We start from the raw sequence: 19,025 nt of genomic DNA on the forward strand, positions 1-19,025 counted from the left end.
GGTACGCAATGTTCAAATTGCACACCGGAATGAAGATCATACAAGAAGAAAGCAAATTTTAAAAAGAACTGAGGACTCTGCTATTCTGCAGGAGCTACAACACTGACGAGAAAACACTAAAAGACAATTATAAAACATAAGAAGCAACTTATTTTGAAAACGAACAAGGGCCCGCCAGAGTGGGAATCTTCGCTGTGGAGGGTTGTGCATAAAACCAAGCAAGTAAACAAGCATATAGCGTCAATGAAACGAAAATGCGTTAGTACCTTCATTGGTAAACAGGGAATCGACATCGAGACTTAAAACGTTTTCACCGTGACGGGGATTATTATTTTGTATCGTTGAGTTTTAGACAGAAGTTTTCGGAATGTTGCAACAAAATGGTGAGAGAGAGAGAGAGAGAGAGAGAGAGAGAGAGAGAGAGAGAGAGAGAGAGAGAGAGAGAGAGAGAGAGAGAGATGAGGAATCTTGCTAGTTATTTAGAGATTGTATACATAAACGCCCCTCTCGTGAAATGAAAGGTGACAGCAGGATGTTATCTTGATGTGATTTGAGAGGCTACAAAACTGCGGAGTTTTCTGGATAATTGATTAGCAATGTTCGAATAATTCTATGCCCTTCCTTTATCTAGGGCTATTTTCCTAAGATTCTATAAAATGACAGAGAACGCTATTAAAATGGCTGTTATTAGACTATCCTATAATACTTTTGGTTTTATCATCACTAATGTTTATGGGAAGAAAGAGAACCTCAAAGATATTAGTATGTGCCTGATAACTTGAAAAGAGTGTGATCTATTACACGAAGGCCTCACATGAAAAAGCCTCTCCACCCACAGAAAATCAAACATCAAAGATGGACTAGGTACGTGCATTCAAATATCGTTTTACAGAATTCAAGTTGCACTGACCACATAATAAACTGGCATGCCTCGCACATAGTTTATAGAAGTAGGTGCTATTTTAAAAGTAAGAAGCCAGAAGCTGCTTAATGTATTAATCTCTCACAAGCTTTATGGAAACCAGATGAGGCTGACCATCTGTTTGAATCTGCAAAGATGAACACTCCTACCCTCCTGCCATTTTGTAATGATGTTTTGTGTCGTTAGCACATCTGTGCTCTGCCAAAAGCAGTTTGAAAGTGAATAGTGACATTGTCTTAAATAAAATACTGCTGTTCCCTCTTTGCTTTATTTATATGGGCATTTTCCATCTCTAACACTCACAAATATTATCTAATAAAAGGAGTCAATAAAAAGGCCAAAATATAGAAAGTAAGTACTACTATATTTCAGAGACTGCTATCTCTCTCTTCACGCGTAATGAATGGGAAAAGTTACAGAAAAGGCGGTATCTATACCCTTTTGCCTTTACCTACCCAAATCCCTGATTAACGTCCAACAAAAGCCAATCCCCAAAGACACAGAAGTATATGAAATCCCATGCCTGGACTGTGACCAATTTTATATCGGTTTTACAGGAGAATTACTTCCCCAGAGATTAATACAACGTAAATGGTCAGTTAGGTATAGACAACAGAGCTCAGCTATTTTTAACCTATCATATTAATAGCCATAACCACAGAATAAACTGAAATTTGTCACAAATAATTTATAGCAGCAAATGTCGGTACAAAAGCCAGATGGTGGAGTCAGCCTTGATTAGACAAAGAAAGGTAAAGAACATCGCATAGGGTGCCTGAGATTCAGATATTATAGATAAAATCTTCCTTCAACCAATGCTTAAGGAGATTAAAGAGAAATGATCAATCAGGGTGACCTAGTTAAATGGCTTACCTGTGGATGGTTCTCTTGGTATAAATACTTCCTTCTCTGTAACTTTCCTCATCCATTATCTACCTGAAAAGAAAGACACCAGTCTTTGTAATATAGTACTTACTTTCTATATTTTGGTATTTTTATGGGCTCCTTTTATTAGATGGACTTCTGTTGTAACAAAATTTTTACCAGTCACACACACACACACACACACACACACATATATATATATATATATATATATATATATATATATATATATATATATATATAGTCAGCCAGTTTTATAGAAAAAAAACATGTCAAATTCATTCCAGTTAGTCTTGGATTCTAGCAAATAAAATGTCTAAATAATAGCTAAGCATCGTTATAATGATATTGAGGAGTGCCTATATTACTAGACTATATATAAGTAATGAACTTAACAACATGAAGATACTATATCAATATACCAATACACACGTTTGAATGTTGTGCTTTTTTCAATCATCATCACTGTTCTTATAAATCATGTGACAATATATTACTGTTTATAGATTTTATGACTATGAGTATTTTTCAGAGGGTAAAAATGAAAAATACTTTACTATAGATTTTTCTTTTTTGGCATTAGATGCTCCTAGTATATAAAAGCGAAAATAATAAACCACTTGTTGAAATACACGAGATGCACCAAGTCGCTAAAGACACATTATCGGATAGGATGCAGTAGGCTACAGACCATGAGTTTGTTTGTTTGTTTGTCTCGTGTTTTTACGATGCATGGAACCCGTGGTTATTCAGCAATGGGACCAACAGCTTTACGTGACTTCCAAACCACATCGAGAGTGAACTTCTACCACCAGAAATACACACTTCTCACCCCTCAGTGGAACGCCTGAGAATCGGACTCGCTGCCAGCGAGGTGGCAGGCCAACACCATACCGACCACGCCACTGAGGCGCTTAGATGGTAGTTGTCGGAAATTTTCCCTCCAACAGAGGTGGATACTGTCCTGGGATGGTATGGGACTATGATGATTTATCTGGCCTGAAGGGCAAAACCTACAAACGTCGTGATATAACAGAAGGTCCAGCAAGACACTGCAGGGATTTACAATTTTATTACAAAACTAAACTATCGAAATTCAATAAATACAAACTGAAACTGGCAACTTAGAAAAAGTGAATCAATATTGAAATACTAAAGCACAACACTGAATTGACCACACATAAGGTGCACAATCAAAGAGCATAAAAAGCTTAAAAGAAAGCCCCTTACATTGGCTCTTCAGAGCAATGAATCATCAAAATTACTACTGCTTAATTACTTAGTTACACATTAACAAAGATTTACAGACACTGAACACAGGATTACAAGGAGACCTGCTTCTCCTCTAGCGCGCTCAGAGAGGTGCAGCGCACGACACAGAGGGCAACCACCCTCTTAGAGTTATTGACACATAATTTGTGTTGCACAAGAGTTCGTCACATTACATAAAAATGTCAATAATCATCACCAGTAAGCCGCATTTGTTGGCATCATGAGAACACAATAACACTGACAACGTTCATAATGATTTCCCTATCTTCAAATCCTCTCTACTCTTGCCATTCTCCAGTCTTAGTTCTGGGTTTACACAACACTTCCACATTCTTTACCCATTCCTGCATTTTGAGTCTTTGGGCTATTGCTGCCCTTTGTTTTGGTTTCGCTCCCGCACTTCTCTCAAAGTCTAATCGGAGAGATTATGTTTGCAAACAAATTAAGCATATCTGGTGCATGTGTAGTACGCTGATGGGCAAAAGCAACAATGGCAGATATGACGCTCTCACCTAATTTAACTTTGTCACGTGTTTTGTGCACACTGTACATGTATGGCAGAGTAAGGTTTCTTTCTTGCTTATTACATTGTTTAGTGCTGTATTAATTTTTCAAAATGTGAAAAAATATTCTCAAAGCTGCTTACTATGATTTAAGTCTTTCAGTCTGTTAACTTCACTTACCATGAAAGAAAAAAACATTTCATGGCAACAATAAATATTCAAATAAAAATAAATATAATTTTGCTTTTCATAAAGGTTTAGAATCCAGTAGTTTTAAACAACTTTGATATGTGGGCAAGCTGTCTGTGTCACTACACTCTTAATAGTGGAAGGGTCTGAAATTCATTGGTTCTTCATCTCGATCCATTTTCTGTGGATCCCAACTGTTCCTCCTGTGATGTCTATCGTTATTTTTTACTCCAAAAGCATTGACTTATAATTTTCTGTATATATTGTTGGTAATAAATAATTATATAGGAATGTGGTGGAATAAAAATAGTTAAATTTCTATGTAGTGCATGCATTTTGAGCAGTCTTCTGAAACGATGTCAATGAAAATAGTAAATCTGAATATTTTAATACACAAATGCTTTTGCACTCTAATATTTTGCATAATGTATTATTTCGTAAGTATCAACTTCCAATTGAAAGATAAGAAAAATTAGATATGTATGGGTTAAAACTGCTGCCCATGTATTGGTAGTGGTGCGAAAATATTAGAACGTCGGTCTCTGCAATGGTAGTGTAAACATGGCGGGGTTAGGTTGTTGGTCTTATGAACTTAGTAGTAATAGCACATTTTTTAAAAGTAAATTGTATTTTTCCTAACTATACAAACCCTTAGGCCTTTACATTAGGATTTATCTTCAGTGAAGGTAGTTCGGTAGTTAAACTACTATCTGGGTGGGGGGGGGTTCCCCCCACCCAGGTATATGCATATCATTTTTCTTGTATATGCATATCACTTTGCTTTTGGCCCCGGAATAGCAGAATGAGGGGTGGCATGATGTGGACCTAATGTGTAAAGGACCTCAGGTTTGTAGTATAGTTAGGAAAAACTCAATTTACTTTCAAAAATTTTGATTTGTTCCTACATGGTATACAAGCTCTCGGTCCTTTGCATTAGGAAGACTTATATTTAGTAGGAGGATTCTAATATAAGTTCCATAACTGACTGGAGTTACGTCTCCTTGATTCGACCCTTATTGTAATAGCTAGAGAGACGAATCGTGCCTCTGTTGAAATGATCGGAGTGTTGGACTGTGAGATCATTCGTCAGACTTCTGGGCATTCTTCCAATAGAGGGCGAGACCTTTTATAGGAAAAAGAAGCTTGGATGAAAGCTGACTGGTAATGACTGTAAAGCAAAATACAAGTAGTAGGTTTGTCTTATTGTCTGGGACTTGCTTAACTACCCTTGCAAGAGTAAGCAGATGCTTCTATTGTCTATGAGAAAGATTGGCCACTTATGTCACCTACCTGCATCATGGCCCATTCCAGTATGTGACGGCCCTTCCACTCGCTGCCCGAAGGAAGAGATGAAGGATTAGGTGACTGGAGAGAAGGGAGCCAGTCATCCACATTCATACTCTCATCCGCAACCGTGCATCTAAGGTGAGATGCTAATCTGTCCCATTAGAGGAGCTGGATAAGCTTACACAACTTGCTGAGCAGCCACCACAGGTCCCAAGGAAAAAAGTGTTCAAGGATTTTTGTGCAATATACCATGGGTAGAAAGAAGTGAAGGTGTTCTGTCTTGATCACACCCTTGCTTTCAATACCTGGTGTACCGCCAGATTCTTCCAGAATGCAAATGTAGGAGTGATGCTGCTGACTTCGTGAGCCCTAGGTGTGGGAGTATTGGTCTCGTCTACTCCGGTAGCCGAGTATGCCCTTTTGATCACTCCTCAAAGCCAGAAAGAAATCATGTTCTTGGACACTTCTTTCTTAGATGAGCCAGTGCTAACAAAGAGTCGTGGACATTCGGGCTGGAATTATTGAGTTCTTTTCAGATAACGCCACAGCGACCTCACAGGACACAACAGCATCTTGGCTGCATCATTATCTACAAAATCCTCTAGGGAGGGGATCATAAAGGCATCAAACCTGGCATTAGGGACCGGTGGGTTTTGAGTCTTTGTCATGAATTCTGCTATGAATTCCAGTGTAACCGATCCCCAATCTCTAGAGTGTTTAACATTAAAAGACAAGCCATGCAATTTGCCTACTCTTTTTGCTGATGCAGTGCAAGCAAAAAGACAGTTTTGAGAGTCAGATCTCTGTCTGATGACTCTCGTAAGGGTTCATAAAGAGAGCGTGTCAGACTCCTTAGAACGAGTCACGACGCAAGCAGGGGACCTGAGATCCCTGGGCAGGCAAGACTTTTCGAAACTTCTCAATAAGAGAGATATCTCTAGTGATGAAGAGATATCCACTCCTTTCAGCTAGAGGACTGCTCGGTAACCCTTTATTGCTGACACTGAGAGAAGTTTCTCATGGCAAAGGAAGACTAAGAAGTCTGCAACCTGTTGAAGAGTGGTTCCGATTGGAGAAACACTCTCTGACGGCACCAACCACAGAAGACAACACACTTACCCCTGGTATACGGCTGCGGAGGACTTCCTGAGGTATCCAGACATTTCTGTTGAAGCTCGGTAAGAAAAACTTCTTGCTTGCAAGACAGTGGTTAACCTCCAACCGCGAAGAACAAGGTTGTGTACTGCCTGATGGTACCATTCTACGTGTGGCTGGCTCAGGAGGTTGTGCCATTCAGGTAGCACCCTTGGCATGTCGACGAGGAGAGCCAATAGGTCGGGATACCAAACAGTCTGTGGCCACTTGGGAGCTCTCAGAATCATCCTGAGGTTCGTAGTGGCCATTGCTCAGTTGATTATTTTGTGAATCAGACAGAAAGGAGGTTGTCCCACAGGTGTTGGAATGTGTCTTCCACGGCTGCCCATGGATCTGGCACGACTGAGCAGAACACCTGAAGTTTCCTGTTGTGCCTGGTGGTGAACAGGTCTATTACCAGTCACCCCCACAGGTTGAACAGCCTCTTGGCTACATCCTGGTGTAGGGACCACTCTGTTCCTATCACCTGATTTTGGCAGCTGAGTTTGTCTGCCACTACATTCCTCTTGCCTGGAATGAACCTGGCCGACAGTTCCACTGAATGAGCAACTGCCCACTTGTGTACCTCCATTGTCAACTGGTGGAGCTGTGAAGAAGCGAGGCCCCCCCTGTTTGTTGATGTATGCCACTGCCATGGGGTTGTTGTCGGTCATGAGCACCACAGAGTGGCCCATCACTCTGTCCTGGAATTCCTGAAGAGCCAGGAAGGCTGCCTTGAGTTCCAGAATGTTGATGTGGAGGTATCTGTTGTGTTGGTCCCACAACCCCGAGGTCAATAGTTCCTCGAGGTGTGCACCCCCATCCCTCGGTCGATGCATCCTAGTACAATATCATGTCAGGAGGGTGAGTACTCAAGGGTACTCCAATTAAGAGGTTTCTGTCGTCCAACCACCATTTCAAATCCCTCCTTACTTCCTTCGATAGAGGAATGAGGAAGGATTGTGGACCTCGGGACTGAGACCAGTGCTCCCTCATTTTCCATGAGGAACCAACTTCTCTAGGGATGACAGGTGACCAACTAAGAGTTGCCATTGCTGTGCTGGTTGTTCCTGTCTGGACAGAAACAGCTGCGCAACTTTCCTGAACTTGCTGATGCGAGAGTCTGCAGGACGACTTTCTCTGCCACTGTATTGATCAACATGCCCAGGTACTTTATCCTCTGCTTGGGTATGAGGTCTGACTTTTGATTTATCACAATCCCTAGGGTGTGGCAAAACTCAAGAAGTTGATCCCTGTCCTGAAGCAACTGTGAGTGTGAACCTGCCAGGACTAGCTAGTCGTTGAGGTACCTCAACAAACGTATCTCCTGTGAATGGGCTCAAGCAGAGACAAGGGTGAAAACCCTCGTGGACACCTGGGAGCTGGTTGAGAGTTCGAAGGAAAGTTCCTTGAAATGGAACACCATCTCCCCGAGGATTGATGGATGGGGATTTGAAAATACGCATCCTTCAGATCCACTATTATTAAGAAGTCATTCTCCCTGATGAAGGCAAGTACTGAACGCGCTGTCTCTATCGTGAACAGTGTGACGAACGAATCAGTTCAGTGAGAAGAGTTCAATTACTGGTCTCCAACCTCCTGAGGATTTCTCCACCAGAAAAATACAGCTTTAGAAACCCGGGGAACAGTCTGAGATGACTTCTGTCACGCCTTTATCCAGCATGGCTTGCTCTTCCTTCGTGAGTGCCATGTCCTTTGGGGAACCAGAAACATACATCTGGAGATAAATTGGGAGATCAGTGAAGGGGGGCCCGAGACAGACTTGAAGGGGAGTAGGTATCCATTCCTGAGGACGTCCACTACCCAGGTCTTGGCTCCATATCACTGCCAAGTTGCCTAATGGTAGGACAGGCACCACCCCACTGATGCCAGCAGCAGTTGGGGGGTGCGCCTTCCCTAGTATCTTCTTCTCTTTGCTGCCCTTACCTGCTTTTTCTGCAGAAAAGGAGAGCTGAAAGGGACGATTCTGAGCAAAAGAGGAAGATGAGGGCTGCTGGGTCTTTCCTGACAACGAATCCTTAAAGACTCAATGGCTTCGAAATATAAAGATGGAGGATTTTTCCCCAAATGGAAGTATTGGCCGATAGACTTGCATGAGGGGAAAGTATCCAGCCTGTGCACAAGGACAACTGAATTATATACGTCTATGATTTTACAATTTTATTAAAAAAATGTAGTTCCTACTCTCATGTCTATGATTATTAAAGCATATACAAATGGAAAGAAGGGGCCTTATTGCCCTTACGATAACACAGAATATCACTTGGTCACAGAGCCATGAGAACCATCTAGAACAATTAAGAAAAGCACTAAATCACAGAAAAAATGACTTTAATCATGATTTAAATAGCATTACCAACACAGAAATCAATAGCTTAAACATTACGCCAACTATGGCTAGGATATACACTGATAAACTACTGAGACACAAATCACTCACAATTGCCTTGTGGAAAACAAACATATCATGCCTTAGCTGGAGCTCACCATTGAACGTCGGCCTCACCTGGGTTCTCTCGAATGAAGGACGCTATGAGGCACGAGAGGGGGGGTGTCATGCTCTTGCAAGCTAGTCATTTTTCATATCATTCAATTTTACTCCACGAACTTGCTTCCTTTTGATAGGTAAAAATATAAACAAACTAATAAACACATAATCATTTTACTGTTCCCAAAAACTACGAATTAATAAATCCTATGAGGATAATGCATTCTGATCAAGAACCATTACGTTCCTGCCACCAATCAGAATATGTGGAGTTTTTTTTACATGGGGGCCAGGCAGAATTCAGTCAAGCAAAAATAGTGCACTTATTTTTTCCCGACGTTCTCCACATTCCACAAAAAAAAAAAAAAAAAAGGTAGGGGCCAAAGCAAGGTGACGAGGCCAATTGGTGGAGGAAGAGTGCATGGTCTTGGGGAGTCAAGGCCACGATGTGTATGCAGTGCTACGATATGTGTCTAGCTCTTGACGACAAACAGTCATACTACTGAGTGATCACGCAAATCAAAAGCAATGGCAATGAAATACAGATATGTAACAGACAATACCAAAGGCAATATAAATGCAATAGGAAATAGAATTCGGGCCACTTCATGGTGATAGCAATGAAACATGTAAATGCAATTCAAGCAATATCAAGGCAATGATAATGCAACAAAAAGCACACAAGCAATATCATAATGCAAGGGCAATAAAACATGACAATGTAATTCAGGCCACATCATGGCAACAGCAATGAAACACGTAAAATGCAATTCAGTCAATATCGAACAATGGCAATTCAATACAGAAAAAACATAATGCAATGGCAATAAAACATGGAAATGTAATGAAGGCCACATCATGGCAATGGCAATGAAACACGTAAAATGAAATTCAGGCAATTTCCAAAGCAATAGCAATGCAATAAGGTGATACACACAAATGCATTCTTGATTCCTATCAAGGAATTTGCAATTGAATCAGGGCTTGTCATAGAGCATTCTACTAACAGCATCAACATCAATGGTAGCAATCAAAGTAACAAAAAATAATTCATCAATTGTGCAAACAATTCACGCAGTAATCATAAAAGTTACAATAATTATGCTATGAAACCAACCAATTAAGGTAAGAGTTGCAACAATGAGATTACATGAATGGAATGATTGAAACGATCTAATAGTGGCCAAGTGTTTCACTTGTTACTCAGTCAGTTTTGCTTAGCAAATAATTGCAAATCAGTTGCCCAATACTCCTGCTGGAGTCTCATAATGAGGGACTTCGTCCCGTGTAGTACATGAGTTATAATCTGGACATAAAATTTACAATGGTGGTTAACACCCGATTTGTGCAGTTGAAGCTGTCCACGGATCGCTCCATTTGGTCTCATGAGACGCAGCAACAAAGTATTTACCATAACCCTAACACCTTCAAATCTCTTCCCAACTCCCAGTCTTTCATAGTTCTCCTGTAACTGTTTACAACATTCGCTACACTAATTCGTCTTTCACCCACTCCAACATTTTCTTTCTCTGTTCAACAGCAGCTTTCCTTTTTGGTAGGATTTCTACTTCATTCACTGACTCACTCACTCCATCCCCATCACTATCTGTTTCACTATCACTTACATCAAACCTTTCAGTCTGTTGATTCAAGTCTTCTTCCCTATTCTCAGCCTGATTCCAGCCATTTCCTTCTGCGTCGTAAACATTGTCGCCCTGGTTCTCTGCTTCTTCTCGCTCCTCGTCATGGGCATTGATCTCTAGTGGGACAATTTGTTGTACTGCTTACAGGTGCTCCTTGCCTTTGAAGAGTACCTTCAGTGACCTTATTACCCCTTTGCTATCAGGGTACATTTCGATGATCTTACCGAGGGGCCATTGACTGTGTTTCTGTAAATTGGCCTTGACCAACACGATGTCACCTTCACATAATGCAGTCAGGGGGGTCTCTCGAAGGTTGTGCCACTCCTGTAGTGACCTCAGGTAACCCTTCCACCAGTAGCGTTTGAAACGATCGAGGGTTTCTGTGAGCCTGAAGTACTGGTGGTGCAGTTGCCTAGTAGTCAAGGTTTGATGCATGTCCTTGTGAGGGACCACTGGTGGTAGCAGATGAATCACATCTCCTCGGATGAGGTGCGATGGTGTGAGGCTTTATCCTCTTGCATATCCCCTGTGCACATCAACGGATGGTTGTTAACCACAGTTTCGGCTTTCTTAATGAGGGGTTCGAAACTGCTCCTCGTAGAACATGTTACGTCGAAGGGTGGTAGCAAGCGTCCGCTTGATTACCCCTATTAATCTCTCGAAGAATTCCCCCTTCCAGTGAGACCTGGGAGTCTGGAAGATCCATATTATCCCTGCCCTGCACAGGAACTGTCATGTCACATCTTCTTCATAGACTTCCTGCAGAAAGGTACTTGCCGCATGGAAGGTCATTACGTTGTACTCTGTAGAGGGTGCTCAATGGGTGGTAGCGAATCTTCCCAACAGCAACAAAGGTATCAGCATACACCCCACTACAGTGATCCAGGTGGCTGGCTAAACAGGTGATGATCAAAATGTCCTACTCCCCCTTCAACCTTGATGGGGCCGGTGTAGTCTACGCCGACCTTATCAAAGGGACGTATCATGAGTGCTCAGTCAGCCGGGAGGGTGGTTGATGAAGAAGAGGCTTGAAGGCCATGATACAAGCTCTGCACCGCCCCACCACTCGCTTGGCAATAGCCATTAGTCCCAGGCTCCAACATTCCTACCGAAAGAAAGTGATTAAGATGTTGACTCCAAAATGTATGTGAGTGGTATGTAGGTGTTTAAGATACAAAGGAACTAAGAGGCCTTTTGAAGGCAACAACATCAATTCATGTTTACTATGAGCTATGTTAACTAACCTATTCTATGTATACGCAATTCCATCATGCAGTACTAAATTGAGCTGTCTTATAAAGCTATCAATGTGAGTAGGTACTCGCACTCCATTTTCTAGTTTGTCGCATACTGTGGGAAGGTAGTGCCTTTGCTCTAAATGATTTAAATTATGAAATGGATCTGCCTTGCAGTTCCTAAACTTCAACACTATTTGCATGACTTTGATTAACCTGACAAAATCGACACTACTCCCCTGTAGATCCCAGAGTTCTGCTGGCGGAGTCAGTGTTCCTTCTTCCCTGAATTCCCTCAGGGCAGCTACAATTACTGTTTGCTGCCGAATGGGAGTTTCTCCTTCCTCGACATATGGCTGAACCATTCCTTTTTTATACAGAAAGGCAGGTCCCTCATACCACAAGTGGTTCTGTCTCAGATCGCTCAAAGTAGAGCCTCATGTCAAGATGTCAGCTGGGTTCTGTTTGGTGGGGACGTACTGTAGTTCCATGACACACTCCTGTTGAATAGAAACAATCTCCTCCACCCTATTTGAGATGAAAGTGTTTTGTTACCTATCTTGCTGTTCATCCAAGCTATGGCTACCTTGCTATCAGTCCAGACCACAATATTGCAGATGCTTAACAGTTTACACAAATGTTTCCCTAAGCTAAAGTCTAGTAATAATGCTAAGAGTTCTAACTTGGGAATCGTCAACTTAGCTTGCCTTCTCGGTGTGAGCCTCAATTTTTATGTCAAAATATTTATTTGACCTTCCCCTTGCCTAACATAGGCTACGGTACCATAAGATTTACTGGAGGCATCGGTAAATAGGTGTAGCTCAGTCTTTCCTACGACGATTCCCCTGTTAAATTTTAATGTGTAGACACTGACAAATTCTTCTAGTACTTTACTTGCTTCCTGTTGGTGTTCCCCGGACAACACATCGTCCCAACCTACCCCAGCTTCTCATAGTTCCTGAAGGAGGATTTTACCCTTCACAAAGGTGGGAATTACTAGCCCTAACAGATCAAAGTTAGCAACTAGCAGTGACAGCAACTTACATTTAGTGAGCCTAGTGTTGTGTACATCTTCCCCCATTCCCTTACCGGACTTCAAACCCAAATTGTCTTCTCTCCTCTCCCATACCATTCCTAGTACTGCAACCTCTTGAGGTTCCTGACACTCTATCTGATTATCAATTTGTTCGCTGCTGCTAGCCCATCCCATTAATGGCATTAAAGATTTTACTTCTCTGTAATATTTTCCCATCTGATCTAAGTCTCATAAGTTTGTAAGTAATTGTCCATGTAAAATTATTTAACTAGATTTTTCCTTCCCGTCTCCTGGAGATGGGTCCTGAGCACCTGCTATATTATAGAGGAACTACTCGCAGCCCAAACACTACTACTTGAAAGGCATTCATGGCCGTTCATGTAGGCCTCCATCACCGCAAAAAACGAGCGTATTTTGCGTCATTTGGATGCAACAATACACAATGAAAAGCTTTAGAGATATCAGTGATTAGGGCATGTGGATGTCATTAGAACTCAATCAACAAATCATATAGCAGTTCGACCAAATTAAGTCCAGGATATAAACAATCATTGCGTCAAAGCTCTCCCTTAACTTTCGACAAAGCATTAAAAACTATACACAATGGTGGTAAGACTCTGTTTCTTTACGCCAAAATGAGGCAAATAGTACCCTTCGATCTTAGGATTTTTAACTTCTTTAATGAATCCTGCTGACAAGCACGTCTAAAGGATGTTCTCATAATCATTATGATTACTGGGATCTTTATTGAACTGGTGTCCAAGTGCATTCAGTTGCACAAGAGCATTGCGGTAATTGGTATCAGGGTGTTCAGACCCATGAAACGGTAGGCTAACTTGATACCCCTGTTTGGTTATGGTGATACATTTCTGGACTTTTTGTTCAGAGGTAGTGAATTGCTCGTGTGGCGCAATTCTAATGGTATCTAATTTCCACCCCATATCACCATCAATTTCTTCTTTGACAATTCGATATACTCATAAAGTATGTACAATAGAAACATCTAACCCTTCCAGGGCCTACTGAGGCACTCGGCTGTATGGCGTTACTCCATTGTGAGTGATGAACACACTCACTCCATCGATCTTATCCATCCCCAACACAAACAAATTGAAATAATCAGTCCCCATCAATAGACTGACATTTCTGAGAATATCTCCTTTAATTTCTTTATCCGCCATCATACATCTCTTACTCTGCAAATGTTTCTTTACGTTACAGATACCTATGTTACGTATGGGCGTATTAACATCATTGTGAACAACAAGTTTGGATCGAATTACTCTATGCCCTACGTGTACATGACACGAAACACATCAAATTCTCCATGAAAAATCTGAAAACCAGAGGGAACGATATTCAGACACATGCTCAATGACTGGAAGGTTCAACTTTTTCACCAGCCAACTGGAGATAAAGCTGTGTTGACTGCCAGTGTCAAGGAACACTCGAGTACAAAAAGGTTGATCGTGAGTGTATACAGTGGCGGTAGTTGTGGGTAACAGCATAGCTGGCAGTTTGGTTGAAGACTCATCTTTGACCATCTTTGCGTTTATACATGGCTTTCCATCTTTGGTTTTTGACCGAATTCTTTGACGTATGTTAAGGTTAGATCCATGGTTCTTCACAGGTTGTGAAACTACATGAGAAGGTTTAGAGGAGGACTGAAAACTTGGATGGTTGGTAGAAGGATAGCGTACCTGGATTGATGGGTGTCTCTTTCACAACTTGCAATTGCATTTGTTACTACATTGCTTACTACTGTGACAATGGAAGGAAAACAACTGAAACACTTTCTAGTTAGGATCACTTGGTGCTTTTTAGCCACTACATTCGGATGCTTCGATGCTTCGAACAGTTAAAGGCTGTATGCTTACCATCACAGAAGGGACATAACTTTGTACATGGGACATTAGTTTCCAACCCATTTTTATGCACTGTCTGTGACAAGTCTTCTCCTTGTAAGGAATCGTCTTCCATGCTACAAATGAGGAAATTTAATGTCTCGAACGATTCATCTAGCGAAAAGTCACATTTGTGGAGATAATCGACTACTCTCTGGTACACTTGACCTTGGAATAACTTTTGATTGATGAGGCTTAGTAACATACCTTGATCCAACGAGGATCCACTGAGATGTTTAATTTGTCCAGTTAGAATGGTGAGCTTGATATGGAAATTGTTTAATTCTACACAAGTGCATTTGGGTACAAAAATGTCGGCCAGTCGCCGATGCAAAATAACCAGCGTCTGTTGCTGATTCCTATGTTATTTATCTAATAAATCAAGGTCTACACTACAATTAGCAGCAGCTATGCTCAAGGCCTGAATTACCTTTAGCAGCTCCCCTTGGAGAGACCTGATTAAGTAGATGTATTTGGGTACATCGTCCAAATTGGTGCTTCGATTAATGTGAACATTGAATAGCTCCTTAAAGGTGGTGAGCTCACTCTTTTCGCCTTTGAATACCGGCAATGGGAGCTCTTTTAATCGAGGCAGACGAGTTAGGCTGTGATACACTAGCTAGGGTGCCGATACGGTTGAGCAACAAAGTGATTGTCTGCCCTGCGTCTTTCAATGGTGGGCTCTAGCTTGACTGTACTTGTTTGATACAGGGATCTAAGTTGCTAATCATCAGCTTGAATACAAGCTAACAAGTTTTGGTATACATTTACATCCAAGGAGTCAAGGAGACTTGTTCGCGCTTATCTCAGAGTGGCAGCCAGGAGAACTACGCATAACTCAACTTGAGTTTCTGTGGCGGCCGCCATTTTGAGGTTGTTAACAATCAAAACAAGCAATTCTAAAAGCTATGAAGGAAATGATGCCACCCTTAATTAGTGTTAATTTAACAACTGAATCCTCCTGATCCCTTTTTCTGCCAGGTCACGACGAATTAATCTTATGATATGATTAAAAAATACGCCACATGCATGAGCGTCAAAACAACTAAGCTAGCCTTGCACTGGCACAGGCTCTTGCTTCATAACAGCCCTTAATGTGGGCAACAAAATGAACTAGGCTGTGTTTCAGAGTGCCTAGCCTACAGTAAATTTTTTATTTCCACCCCCACCCCTTTTGTTCCGCAGGAGGTTAGGGGACTATTGTTAGTTTACCTACTAGCAAAACGTTGAAAACCATAATCCAGCTGTCGTAGCTTGGGGACTGGTTACTTAGGTCTATCTGGTTTATTGAGGGTCCAGAACAAATGTTGTGAATTATTCAGTAACTAGCTCACTAGATCATGCCAGATAGTATTGGCAGGCTGCCCTACCTGATGAGAAAGTATCCAGCTCATGTACAAGGACAACTGAATTATAAACGTCCATGATTTTACAATTTTATTTAAAAAATATAGTTCCTACTCTCATGTCTACGATTATAAAGTCATATACAAATGGAAAGAAGGGACCTTTTCACCCTTACGATAGCACAAAATATGTGGTCATGCAGCCATGAGAAACTTCTAGAACAATTAAGAAAAGCACTAAATCACAGAAAAATGACTTTAATCATGATATTAAATGGCATTACTAACACAGAAATCAATAGCTTAAACATTACGCCAACTATGGCTAGGATATGCACTGGTAAATTACTGGGACACATATCACTCACATTTGCCTTGTGGAAAATAAACATATCACGCCTTAGCTGGAGCTCACCATTGAATGCCTGCCTCACCCAGGTTCTCTCAAATGAAGGACGCTATGAGGCGTGCGAGCTAGTCATTTTCCATATCATTGAATTTTATTACAAGAACTTACTTCCTTTTGATAAGTAAAAATATAAACAAACTAATAAACACGTAATCATTCTACTGTTCCCAAAAACTACGAATCAATAAATCCTATGAGGATAATGCATTTTGATCAAGAACTATCACGTTCCTGCAGCCAATCGGAGTATATGGCGTTTTTTACGTAGGGGCCAAGGCAGAATTCAGTCATGCAGAAATAGTGCACTTATTTTTTCACGACAAAGCTACCCAAGCTTTATTCAACTTAAACTTCAGTAGATTACTCCCTGAAACAACCATGAATACAATTAGCAATGACTCAATAATAAATGTAATACAAACTATATAAGATCCACAAAGTAAATCTAATTAAACCAAATAGATACAAAAGGAATACACAAAAAGAAATACAAAAGAAAAGGGAATTACTTGGTACATTGCTCCGACTGTCCCTCCATCAGGTAAGTAAACAAAGTATTAAAAGATCACCAGACAAACAGTTCAGAGCAAGGTATGAAAGAGCAAAAGGACAAAACAATTTTATAACATTTCAGAGTGATTGAATGATTGTTTTGGTTTTTATTGAAAAAATAAGAAAAAATAAAAAAAATTAATTATGTAACTCTTCCTCCATTTTTAGAGCTATTGCAATGCGGCTATATACACAGAAAGTATATCATAGTAGAAAAAAAATGTTGGGAACAGTTTTTCCATTTTTTGCTTTTTTTGGATGGGGGCGAGGGGGAATTTTCCCCCCAAAATTTTGTTGATTTGGTTATCACGAGTTCCTCGTCAACCTAAGAAAAAATCTAGCCCCAACAAAATATTTGCCTTTCTTTCCTCTTTCCAATGGTATATTTAACTTTAAAATTGGCCTACAAATAAAAAAATAGTTAGCGTTTGAAGTGCAAAAAAGTGAAAACTGAGAAAAACGGCCGTAAAGGTCAAGAAGTGTTTTTTTTTTGGCACTCGTGGATAAAAACTGATCTATGAGCAAAACCATGATACAAACAAATGTTAAATACTCACTAGCGCTTAGTTCAGAATGCCTTTCCTTCATTCTAATAGTTCTTAGTGTTTTTTTTGCTTGGTTTCCGGCACCAAGTCCCCCCCTAAAAAGGGGTATTATTTGCTCGAGGCGAGGCTATCATCAAGTACCACCTGACTCTTTGTTGCTTGGTTTGAAACCAAGCAAGTAAGAATTTGTCATCATATACTCCCGTTTCATCATCCTTTATTACTTTCATTAACTGCGAGCATAACTGTGAAGGTGAAAAAACCTCAGATGATTGCGCACCAGACGACGTAGAGGCAGTGAGGGCGGGGCTCTCAGAAGCCAAAAAAGAGCCTTGTGTTGTTGTTGTTGGTGGTGCTGGTGGTGGTGATGATGGTGGACAGCTCTGGGTACATCAGCCAACAATGGTGGTGGCAATGCGACGCTGCCACATCAACAAAAAAAACAGTCCACCTTCCACCCTATGTCTCTTTTTAGCAAAATTTGCTAAACGGGCCATAGTTGCACGATTCCGTTTCGACATATTGTCTCACTTTCACTCTAGTATACACACAAACGTATATAAATTGTATTTAGAGTTACTTGATGTAAGAAAACAAGAACAAAACACGGTAAATAGCGAAAAAATCCTCGGAGTAAAGAGCAGCATACCTCCACTTATGCAACTCTGGGACACACTGACTCCCTGCTGGGCATGCTACGGTGCTATCCGCTCAGGACACCATTCACCCAGGAATCAGCCATTGTTGGTGCCAGATGTAAGAGATTAGGCAAAATAAAAATCAAAATAATTAATAAATTGGGCAGATAAAGGACAAAATGACAATAGTCATTCGGAGCCAAATGTCAGCCCTACGTCACAGTGTGAAGGGGGCGGGGCCAAAACCCCATTAATTTTAATATTTCGAAAAAATGCTTTTGCCACGTGATAACAGAGGTGTTGCTCATGTCTTACGGTCATTTAACCAGATTTTGAAAATTTCAAAAATATTCATCAAAAATCAAAGAGGAAGCCCCCCTTACTCTCGATGTGGTTCGAAAGTCATGTAAAGCCGTTGGTCCCGTTGCTGAATAACCTCTGATTCCATGCAACGTAAAAACACCATACAAACAAACAAAAAATCTAATCTCAGCTTCTGGGTGAAGTTCCATACCCTCCAGAAACTCTTGATGGGTTCTTGTGGGTGACACTGGAGAGTGAGATTGTATGGTCTCTGGTGACAATGGAACAGAAGGTAGTTCTTGATTTTCAGCAGCAGAATAGTCCCTAGGGCATGGGGCCAAGTCACGTATGGAAACCGTTGGCTCTTGTCCGCTGGGATGTCTAATGTTAGCATATGTTGGGTTAGCATCTAATAGTTCAACTTCATCCACCAGGGGTTCACTTTTGCTTGTTCTGACAAACCTCCTCAGTAATACCAGTCCTGACAACATAAGCCATGAAGGCAGAGAGCTCCCAGAGGATGAGCGGCCCGGAAATCCAAAAAAGTGTTCATGGGGTGTGACATTAGTTGCTGTCAACAGAAGGGATCTAAGTGAATGTATCACATCAGTGAGTACTAATTCCTAGTACTGATCGGGAAGATTTTGTGACCTGAGTGCCTGCTGGATTGCCTTCCAAACAGTACCACTGAGCCGCTCCACTTACCCATTACT

General features: G+C 41.1%; 1 long non-coding RNA gene across 1 annotated transcript; it reads right to left on the reverse strand.

Moving 5' to 3' along the window:
* Positions 1 to 15,943: 15,943 nt before the first annotated feature.
* Positions 15,944 to 18,104, reverse strand: LOC135216071 (uncharacterized). Its single transcript, XR_010314797.1, has 2 exons — positions 16,784 to 18,104; positions 15,944 to 16,641 (listed from the first exon to the last, which is right to left on the reverse strand). It is a non-coding gene; the product is annotated as an uncharacterized LOC135216071 (long non-coding RNA).
* Between the last annotated feature and the right edge of the window lie 921 nt (positions 18,105 to 19,025).

This window comes from Macrobrachium nipponense, chromosome 6 (assembly GCF_015104395.2).
Source record: "Macrobrachium nipponense isolate FS-2020 chromosome 6, ASM1510439v2, whole genome shotgun sequence".
Taxonomy (NCBI): domain Eukaryota; kingdom Metazoa; phylum Arthropoda; class Malacostraca; order Decapoda; family Palaemonidae; genus Macrobrachium; species Macrobrachium nipponense.